This window comes from Suricata suricatta, chromosome 15 (assembly GCF_006229205.1).
Source record: "Suricata suricatta isolate VVHF042 chromosome 15, meerkat_22Aug2017_6uvM2_HiC, whole genome shotgun sequence".
NCBI classification, from domain to species: domain Eukaryota; kingdom Metazoa; phylum Chordata; class Mammalia; order Carnivora; family Herpestidae; genus Suricata; species Suricata suricatta.
The window spans coordinates 25,120,496-25,130,474 of NC_043714.1; the positions used below are offsets into that span (position 1 = coordinate 25,120,496).

The 9,979-nt window shown below is 35.0% G+C and overlaps 1 long non-coding RNA gene across 1 annotated transcript in view; it reads left to right on the forward strand.

The window, feature by feature from the left end:
* LOC115278672 overlaps nt 1-9,748 on the forward strand; it is a 66,226-nt gene extending 56,478 nt beyond the window's left edge. Inside the window, exon 3 of the long non-coding RNA XR_003903021.1 lies at nt 9,575-9,748. This is a non-coding gene — a long non-coding RNA (uncharacterized LOC115278672). The remainder of the gene's footprint in view (nt 1-9,574) is intronic.
* Nucleotides 9,749-9,979: the final 231 nt, after the last annotated feature.

Here is a 9,979-nt window from a genome sequence, read left to right on the forward strand (position 1 = left end):
TACAGAAATCTTTTCTTTAACTTCATGATATTCCTGTGTAAACAAACAAATTTTTGTTTTTGCTAACATTGTTTTTGAAAAAAAATGACTTAAAAGATGTGTGATTATATTGGACAGAGAACTATTATTCTCAACTTTGAAAGCAGGCCTTCTTAGAAATTTCCAAAATAATGAGAACTTGGGCACCTGGGTGGCTCAGTTGGTTAAGCCTCTGCCTTCAGCTTAGGCCATGAGATTTCATGGTTTGTGAGTCTGCAGGGTGTGTGCTGCAGTTCGGAGACTGGAGTCTGCTTTGGATTCTGTGTCTCCCTCTTTTTCTGTCCCTCCCCCACTTGCTTTCACTTTCTCTCTCAAAAACAAATAGACATTTGTAAAAAATTTAAAAAACAAAAAAATAATCACAAGTATGAAAAATTTAAAAAGGAAATGAAGATTTAAAAATTAAGAATTATGTCACATTGCTTTAAGATTTAAAGTTTGCTTATCATTACATATCAAAGTAGCTTAACTCTTTGAAAAAAGGTCTTTATAAAAGTTTAAATTATTACTATTGTTATTATTGTGATTGCTATTTTAATCATGCTCTATATTATTTATAGCTAAAGAATATCTCCTTGTTCAAGAAGTGGAATATTAATAGGGATTTATTAGCTATATTTGAAATGCCTTAATTTTCTTCACCCTCCCTCATCTTTTATGGGAAATTGAGCTCATTATTTTTCCTTTTGGCCTATCCAGGAGAGAGAGGAAGAAAAAGTTTATTCCAATCAGAAAACCTGCAATGAACTAAAGTTAAATCACATACACATTTTATTTTTGTAGGCAGGTTCTGCTATTCACTTTGTGGGAAATAAGGAAATAAAGAATTAAAACAGTGGATTTTTTCTTCTCCTGAGCCTCTTTATGTTTCACAAACAAATCCCACTCAATTGTGAGTTTCTGGAAAACAGGCAACCCACACTATTCCTTTCAGAATTCTATCTGTAGCGCTGGCTTTGATAGAGATACATCCCAACTTTCAGAAGAATCCTGATATCACAGAGATGGCCTCTCTGGGAAGCAGGGGTCCTTCATGTAGGAAGTGAGGGTACAGCTGGGTTTTGGAGCACTTTGATGCCTTATTTGAAGTCAGTAAACAGTATATACAAAGAGCAGTTGTAGAAAATATAGAAATGCATAATGTAGCATCAAAAAGGTGAATGATGTATGAATGTGTGTGCATATGTGTGTGGGTATGTGTGACTGAAACAGATTTTAAGTAAATGCTGGTTTAATCTATAGCTGATAAGCTGTGATCAAATAAAGTGTTCTTCTGTTATTGCTGCTAACTCTTTAGTGAAAGTTCCAAAATGATTTAAAATCCAGATTAGAGCCTCAATTCAGTAATTAGAATGAATCTAGCCCCTTAAATTATTCAATATTTTACGAAGTCAAACTTAATGCTTATTCTTCTCTCTAACCCATGATAAGCGCTATAATTGGAGGTGTCTTTCCGGAAGAAGCGGGATATTCACTGTCTCCTCATTCACTTCCTCTGGTTCTCACTGTAGAGTTGAAGTGGGAGGAGGAAGAGGAGGTTGGGGATGGAACAGAAGTTTTCATTTTGGGGTGGCTTCACACTCCCAGAGAATGGCGGTTAGTTAAGATGATCTTTTTTCTTTATTAGGGCGTTTGGGGAAATTCAGAGTCCACCTTCAGGAAACAAACTCTGCCACACTCTTGCTCTAACCCAGTCTTACTTCTGGCTTACTGTGCAATCTCTTTGTGGACAAGGCTTTTTCCAGGGTAGGATACAATGGCAGAGCGAAGACCTATTTATTACTGCCACCAATTCTGTCCCGCTGTTTTCTTAGAGATGAGTCAGACATCAGTCTACTCTCCCTGGTCTTAGCTAAGTTTAGAGGTGCATATCAGATGACTTCCACAGCCCTGTGGGTACCGCCTCGTAAGACGTAAGGTAAGGTTGCAGTACCCATCAGTCCTCTCTCTTTTGGAAAGGGGGATAACAGCCTTATTCAGTTCACGTCAAAGACGTGGCTTCATGACTCTCTTAACCATAACCTTTCCTTTTTTCCCTCAAATGGACAATGGTTGTGGAGTTGCAAAACTCATAATTGTCCCCATAGTAAATTCTGCATTTCAAATCTTTTGGATTTTTTTTCTCCACAGAATCTTCCATTTTACTATCTGTTGCAACTTCATTGCAAAAGGTGTGAAAGAGGAGGAAATTAAATTGCTAAATATTTTGAAACGAGACTGAAATATTTGGCCAAGTTCCTGTAACAGTGAAAATACTTTAATCAATGAAAATCTTGCTTGTGTGGCCAAAAAAGAAAACAAGAATTGTACTCATTGAGGTAGAGTTGATAAACTTGGAAGGTCGATCTCCCTCCCTCTGTTTGCAATTCCCTGCCTTAGAAAGCACTGCCCTCTACAAAAACCATTGGATCTGAAGAGTGTGTATTGGAAAACCTCTCCTGAAGACCACATGATGAACAACCAGAACGTTTACCCTAAGGAAGACTGAAAACTCAAATCTGTGCAGGGAGATAGTGAAGACTATGAAAACAATTAGAAAATAAGAAAATGTTTGCAAAAATGTCAGAAGGAAAGGAATGGAAAGTGATTTGAAAGCACAGTATTTAGTTTTTGTTAGTTTGTTAGCAAAGCAAAATGACACACTTCTTTCAACTTGCCGTGCTGGGTGGACATTCTTATGTCATTAAATAATGCAGTAAAAGGGAAAGGAATATCAGTTTTTGCAGACAAAGAAGTAAAAAACTTGTTGGCATATCAGTCTGGACAGGCTTGCAGCATATCCCCAGCAGAGATGTGCCCTTGGCATTTGAAATCATGAGCTCTCTCACTTGCTTACTATAATGAAAATTTTACTTACATAACTTTATACTTTTTGATGAGTATTCCAATAAAGAATTCTGTCTTTGGGGGCATTTAATAATCAAGGAATTGCCTCATTCACACAATAGACTAATCACTGGAAAATATAATAGCTAATTGGGATTCTTGAAATTAAATGTGGTGGTGGTATTGCTTGTGGAAAGATACTAAATGGTTCATGATTTTAATTTTTATCCTAAAGAATGACTTTCTAATAGTAATAAATGCTTTTCTATTAAAAAGATGATAGACTTCCTGGTACCAAAAATGTTCAGTCTTAGCAAAGATGCCTATTTGGCATGCATGCTTGTCAAGACATTCAAGTATCTATGAAGTGGTCAACTCCCAATTTGTAAGTCATTTTAAAATTTTCCAAATCTCTCAGTCTATGACCTCTCTTGAGTCTTAGGCTGAAATGTCGACATATCAGAAAAACGACTACTATCCAATTGCTAAGTATCTGTGCTCTCAAACTGAACTTTTTCCCACTGTCTTGGCCTACCCATACACCACCCACCACAAGACAAGCATGCAAGTAAATAGCATACAAAGGAGATGCAATTTTCTAGTGCTGTATTGTATTGGTCTTCAGGTGACATTGTAGTTCACCCAATGGCGTAACATGAGACTTATTTCTATTTCCCTCCAGCCATCTGACCTACTACCTTTCCTGAGTATCTTACAGTGTCCACCCCTACCTAACACTTGTCACTGACTCCATTTTTTCCTATAAAACTTAAGATTCTCAGCATGGAAAGCAAAACTGTATTTCGATCTTAGTTAATTGGTAGAGCATCATCTTTCACCATTTTTCCTATTACATGTTATTTTGTAGCAAAAACAACTTTCAATTCCACAGACACACACTGATAACAAACATATCTGTGTCATCGTGAGTGTGTTGATTCTTTTTCTACACTGAAAGTATTTCTTCTACTTTCAACACTTGATAAAGTCTTAAACGCTTTTCTCTAATGACTTTTTTATCCCACTTCAATATCTAAGACATCTTTGCATTGTCACAAATATACTAACTGTTGACCTCCAAATAATATTCCCTCTGAAGCATCATTTTAGAAATAAAACGTGGTCTACATGTGTAATTTTAAATTTTAGTACTCAATAGCTTTAACTAAGTGGTCAGTGGCTTTTGTATCCACAAAGCAGCAACAGGAATTGCCCAACCTTGGTTCACCCGCCAAATACAGCCCAGAGCTGCGTGGCTTGGGAGCAAAGATAGATTCCCACATTTTTAAATTGTTGGAAAAGATGAGAAAAAGAATATTTATTGACACCTGAAAATGATATGAAATTCAAATTTCAGAGTCCTTAATAAAGATTTATTAGAGCAAAGCCATGCTTATTTACTTATAGATTTTCTGTGGCAAATTTCATGCTAAAAATGACAGAGTCAATTACTTTTGAGTGGCTGTATGACCCCGAAAGCTTAAAATATTTACCATCTGGCCCTTTACAGAAAATGTTTGCTGACTTCTGCTTCAGAGGGTTCACTCTGCTAGGACCATGATCACATGCTAGTTGTCTTAGTTTGCATTCAACACGGAGCTGACACACAAAAGAGACTCAATAATTTCAGAATAAAATGCATTTTATAAATCCAATGAAATGAGCATTTGTTGAACAACCACAATCCTAAAACACATCCTCTATACCATGAAATCATACCTTAAGAATTTTCCAGTTCAAAATATGGTACTACCAGGACAGAGAGGTGAGAGAACTCAAAGCAGAATTCTCAATTCGGATAGATCTGGGTCCAAGCTCCAGTTTTGCACCTTCTGTAATCTTGAGTAATTTACTTACCTTCTATAATCCTTCCATTCAGTGTTTGTAAAATGGGCAAAAAATGCTTAACTCACAGGTTTGCAACAATTAAATGGGATGGTGTGTTAATGACAATATAATGGCTGAACATGGTAAGTGTTCAATAAGTGTTAGTTATTTTTGTGCATGTATGTAAAGTGTCCTACTCTAATTTATTCCTTTCAATAACATTTAGTCACTGCTTTAGAAGAAAGTAATACTTTAATTAATATAGTTTTAAAAACTATAAGTATTTATTTAGGAAAGTCTCACCACAACTATAAAAGCATTTTGGACACCAAAACATATTATTAGACTATTAAAATGAGATGAGTCCTTTAAATGTATATATACATACACACTCTGTTTAAATGGAAATGTAGAATATCTTCAAAGGGAAAAGGGGAATTTATGTATAAGGAACATGAAAGAAATATTACTTAGAAAGCTTTAACCATTTTAGAAACAGAAACACACATGTTTTAACAATACTATATAGCTTTACCCTAGACCCGTAAAACATTTTAAGTCACAATGTAAAAATTAATAAGTGATGGGTAAATTGCTTCAAAATATTATTCTATTTAGTATTACAAAAGTATCCAAATCACATAGTTTCATTTATTTCCCTTGTTGAAATGTTCACATAGCTGAAAATAATTCTTTGGACGTTTATGTTTAATTTAGGTTTTATGGCTCCTTGGAGTCAAGAGAGGAAGAGAGCTGTAATTTTCTGGACATAGAGAATCCTTTGCTACGGTAAACTGGATAAATGGTTGGGTTGCCTCATGGGAGTAGCATAGAGAAGAGTAGCCGTTCTATTCTGCTGAGATGCCAGGGTCTCTCTATTCTTCCCAAATCAGTGGCCTTAGAGGGATCATGAACTGCTGAGGTAGAACGGTCCGTGTTCCTCTTTATCTCTCATCCGCTGCTTTTGAAATCAACTGGAGCCGCATACTTGGAAGCAGCACAAAGGGAAGGGCTGGAAATAAAAATATGGCCTCGGATTTGTGATGCTCAAGTGATTCAGACTCATTTCTCCAATAGGAGAAGGATTGAAATATGCTAGACTTATCACTGATACATCGCAGTTCATAGTGTTCTAATTCATGTTACAGAAGTAATCCTATTCGGATTCCACCGTGACTCTTTTCAATAGAACATGTGCTTTGGTTCCGTTTGACGTCATTCATCACGAAGTTCATGATACCTGATGTTATCAAATTATGCAGATGTAGAAAGTGTCCAGACCTTCTTTGTGGGCAAAACTAAAGTGGTTAAAAATAACTATGCTCTGTAATGCTCATGTGTGATATAAAATACACTCCCCAAATGCCAAACCTTTTTCTTCCTTCATTCAAGCAGTTTCTGGAATTCTACACCTTTCTTTCTGACTAAATAAATATGGGGATAAACAAAACTTTTTGCCTCCTTATTCAACACACAACAAAATACACCTCTTCTTTCTTATGCATAGGTTGATATTTTAAAGCTAAAGCTCTGCCTCACGCCTGTTCAATGTTATGGATGCGCTGAACGTCTGAGGTACCTTAATGAAATCATGTTCCGTGTCTACCGAATTGGCTTAATATTAGTATATATTAATTTTGTTTCACGTTGATAGGCTCTTCATCATCATTTATGAGGGTTTTGATTTTATTCTTTCACCAAAAATAAAAAATAAAAAAGGAAACTAAAATGTGTTACATGCATTGGAACCATACATAAGGGATATAGGGAATAATTATCACTGTTACCACTAATATTTGACAATGGAATGTTACAGATTGTTACTGAAAATAAAGTGTTGATTCTACATTTTCTTTTAATTTATAACACTATCCCACTTTTAAAAATTTACTTGATGCATCAAAAATAGATGGAGTTATTCGAAATATTTATTACCATGAATTGGTCACTAACAACACTAACGAAATAATTATATTGCCCTTACCTTCCTTGGATGTAGTGATTTTTCTCCTACAAAAAAATATTCACATGGATTTAAACAAGAGAAGCCAGCCATTTAATGAAGAGAGAAAGAACGTAAAGTGTCCAAAATTTAACTTCATGTCACTGACAAACACATAATGAGTATTATACTTGTGTAAATAATTTGGTTTTTTTAATTACTCTCTCATTTATTTTTAAACTGTTATCATGTAAATAATATTTTATTTAAGTGTATAATTATAAATCAGTTTCAGTTCAAAATAACGTAACTTTTTGGATTCTTTAGAGTCTAATTACACACTGAGTAAGCAGTCTCTTGTTTTAAGTCAAACTTCTATCACTAATCATGGAGGAACAAAGATGTGTCCAAATTTTGAAGGAACATGGGTGTCCCAAAGCTCAGATAATGAATTTTAGCTCTCTCTGGAGAAAAGCCTTTCCTGTATGCAGCCTGGCGATATTCCAAAATTTCTTTTTAAAAGTAACTCCATATGTGTACTGAAAATAAGCTAGTGATGTTTTAAATCAACTGGAAAGAGAGGCTGTTCTTTTCAATATTTTTTTCCTGAGCATAACTTTGAAGTGCAGCATTTGGGGATTATGAAGGTTTGGGTTACCTGCTGAATGAAGGCATGGAAAATTATGTGAAAGTGCCCTTTTTTTGAAACTGTACTTTAAACTTATGAAATATCACCTGTGGTTAAGAGAAGGTATGCAATTCAAAGCATTTTTTTTTCAACCTAAAGACAAAGAGTTAATTTTAAATTGTGATTTTATTTTCCAAGTTTTCTATGGCTACAAGATCATAATCAAAAGTTTGTGGTTCACTTCACTTAAAGGCAGGGATGATGGGGACAAATAAATGCTATTGAATTAAAGAAAATATGGGTAAATTTATAATGAGTTAGGTACTGTGAGCAAAACCAAACCAAAGACCACAGCTTACTAAGCTCTAATGATTGTCTCACAGCAGGTATTTTGAGTGATTTCATTTCCAAATAAATTCAACTTGCATCTATTTCTTGGTAATGTGTTCTGAATTTACTTGATGCATTCGATATTACTTCAAAATATTCAAGTAAATATTTTTAGCAAAGGAAAATTGCTGATTGGCCAAATTTGGATCATGTGAACATGAAGGAAAATGTATGTGAATAAGCATTATTTTTCAGAATGCAAAGAAACTGTACATCATGAAAGATATTCTTTGCCTAATGGATCACAGACACACTTGATATAGCTGAATACTGTCTAATAAGATTGTAATAAGGCATGAATGGTTGTATAGTTAAGTGTTTACTTTAGTATACAAAACATCTCACTATATCCAAATAGGAGTATGAGTCCATCTTTTTAGTAGCAATATAAGACAATAAGAAAAAGTAACAAAGCATCTGACACTTACTAAAATAAATGGCAATTGTGTTAAAAATAATGCTGCAGAGATATTGTAAAGAAATCACTACAGAAACTCATATCCAAAGTAAGTCAACATTTTTAACAGGTAAATTATTTTTCATTTATATATTTTAAGTGCAATGTAGTAAGTTTATAACTTATAGTAAGACAGTAACATTCACTGGAACATATGTTACATGAAATTAAGGAATATTTATTGTGTCTATCATGCGCAGGCACTGCACTGAGGGCTGAGAAGCCAGAAAGATATATTGCATGTTAGCTATTGATAAGTGTTAAGGAGGGAAAAAAATAGTGCAGTGAAGGAGAATATAATATTTTGGTTGTGTGGGAGGCAGTTGAAATTTTAGATATAGGGGCTAAAAAGCATTTCTGAGGTGCCTTTTAGTTAGGAGCTCAGTTGCATGTGGGAGTAGACACTGTACATATCTGGAAGAAGAGTGGTGCAGGCTAAGGAACATGCATGGACTCTTCTTGTAGAGAGAGCTGTGACTGCAGCTGCATGAACACAAGTGGAGGAAGTTGCAGCAGAAGAGGTCTGAGAGGAAACAGAGGCAAGATCAAGTAAGATTGTGAACGCTACCCAAAGACATTGGATTTTAATTAGAGCGAACGAGAAGATTTTGAGCAGATGAATGACAAAATGTGAATTATGTTTTGGCAGACCACTATTATTTTGAGAATAGACACTAAGTGGGCAAGGATGCATGTAGTAAGACAACTTAGGAGCCCACTGCAACCATCAGAGAAGAGATGATGGTTTCTTCAACAGGGGATGAGAACAGTGGTGATGGTGGAGACACTAAAAAGTGGCTGAATATTACATCTGCAGCATTTTGAAAGTAGAGCCAACAAATCGTGATGATTAATTTCATGTAGAATATAAAAGATTCAGGGATGGCAGAAGATAAGTTTAGAAGTTTGGAATTCTTATGGACTGTGATGTAGAAGATTGTTAAAGAAATGGATTTGTGGGGGAGGGGCACCTTCGTGGTTCCATCCGTTAAATGTCTGGCTCTGGCTCAGATCATGACCTCAAAACTCATGAGTTCAGGCCCTGCTTGGGCTCTGTGCTGACAGCTCAGAGCCTGGAGCCTATTTCAGATTCTGTGTCTCCCTCACTGCCCCTCCCCAGCTCATGCTCTGTCTCGGGCTTAAAAACAAACATTAAAAAGTTTAAAAAATAAACATTTAAAAAAGTGGGTTTGGGAGTCAAACTGACTTGGACAAGTTAAGATTGAAATTGCTATTAGACATTCATGTTGAGTGTTCTGATAGCATTTGCTTATACAAATCTGGAATTAATGTGGAAACCTAGAGTTGAGATATAAATTTGGGAATTACATAGCATATTGATTCTATTAAAATGGTTCAACTGGATGAGCACACCCCGTGAGTGAGTGTAGACAGAGATGAATATATAATTATTTACTACAAAATTAAACACACTCTTAATTACCTCCTTTTTTAATATTTTCAGATTCACTTACATAAAGAAAGCTCAATTGACAAGACTGGACAATGCAGTGTCAAGAAAAAATAGCAAGATGTTGACAAATAAAAAAAAAGGAATCTGGCAGAATTGCCACAACTACTCTGGGGAACAATTTGCTGTGAAGTATTGTTTTTTGAAACTCTATATATTAAATTTTGATTGGTCTCAGGCATAACATTAAGTCAACAAAGCAAAGTGCAGAGTATCTTGTATAGTTTTGAAATAATTTTATCTCAAAAATATCATACATATATATAGATATTTATGATATTTATATGAAATAAAATATGAAAGCATAATTACCCTCAAACTTAATTATAATAATTGCTTGTAGGGCATAAGACTAGAGAGGAAACATGGAGGATTACAATATTATTTGCACGGATTTAT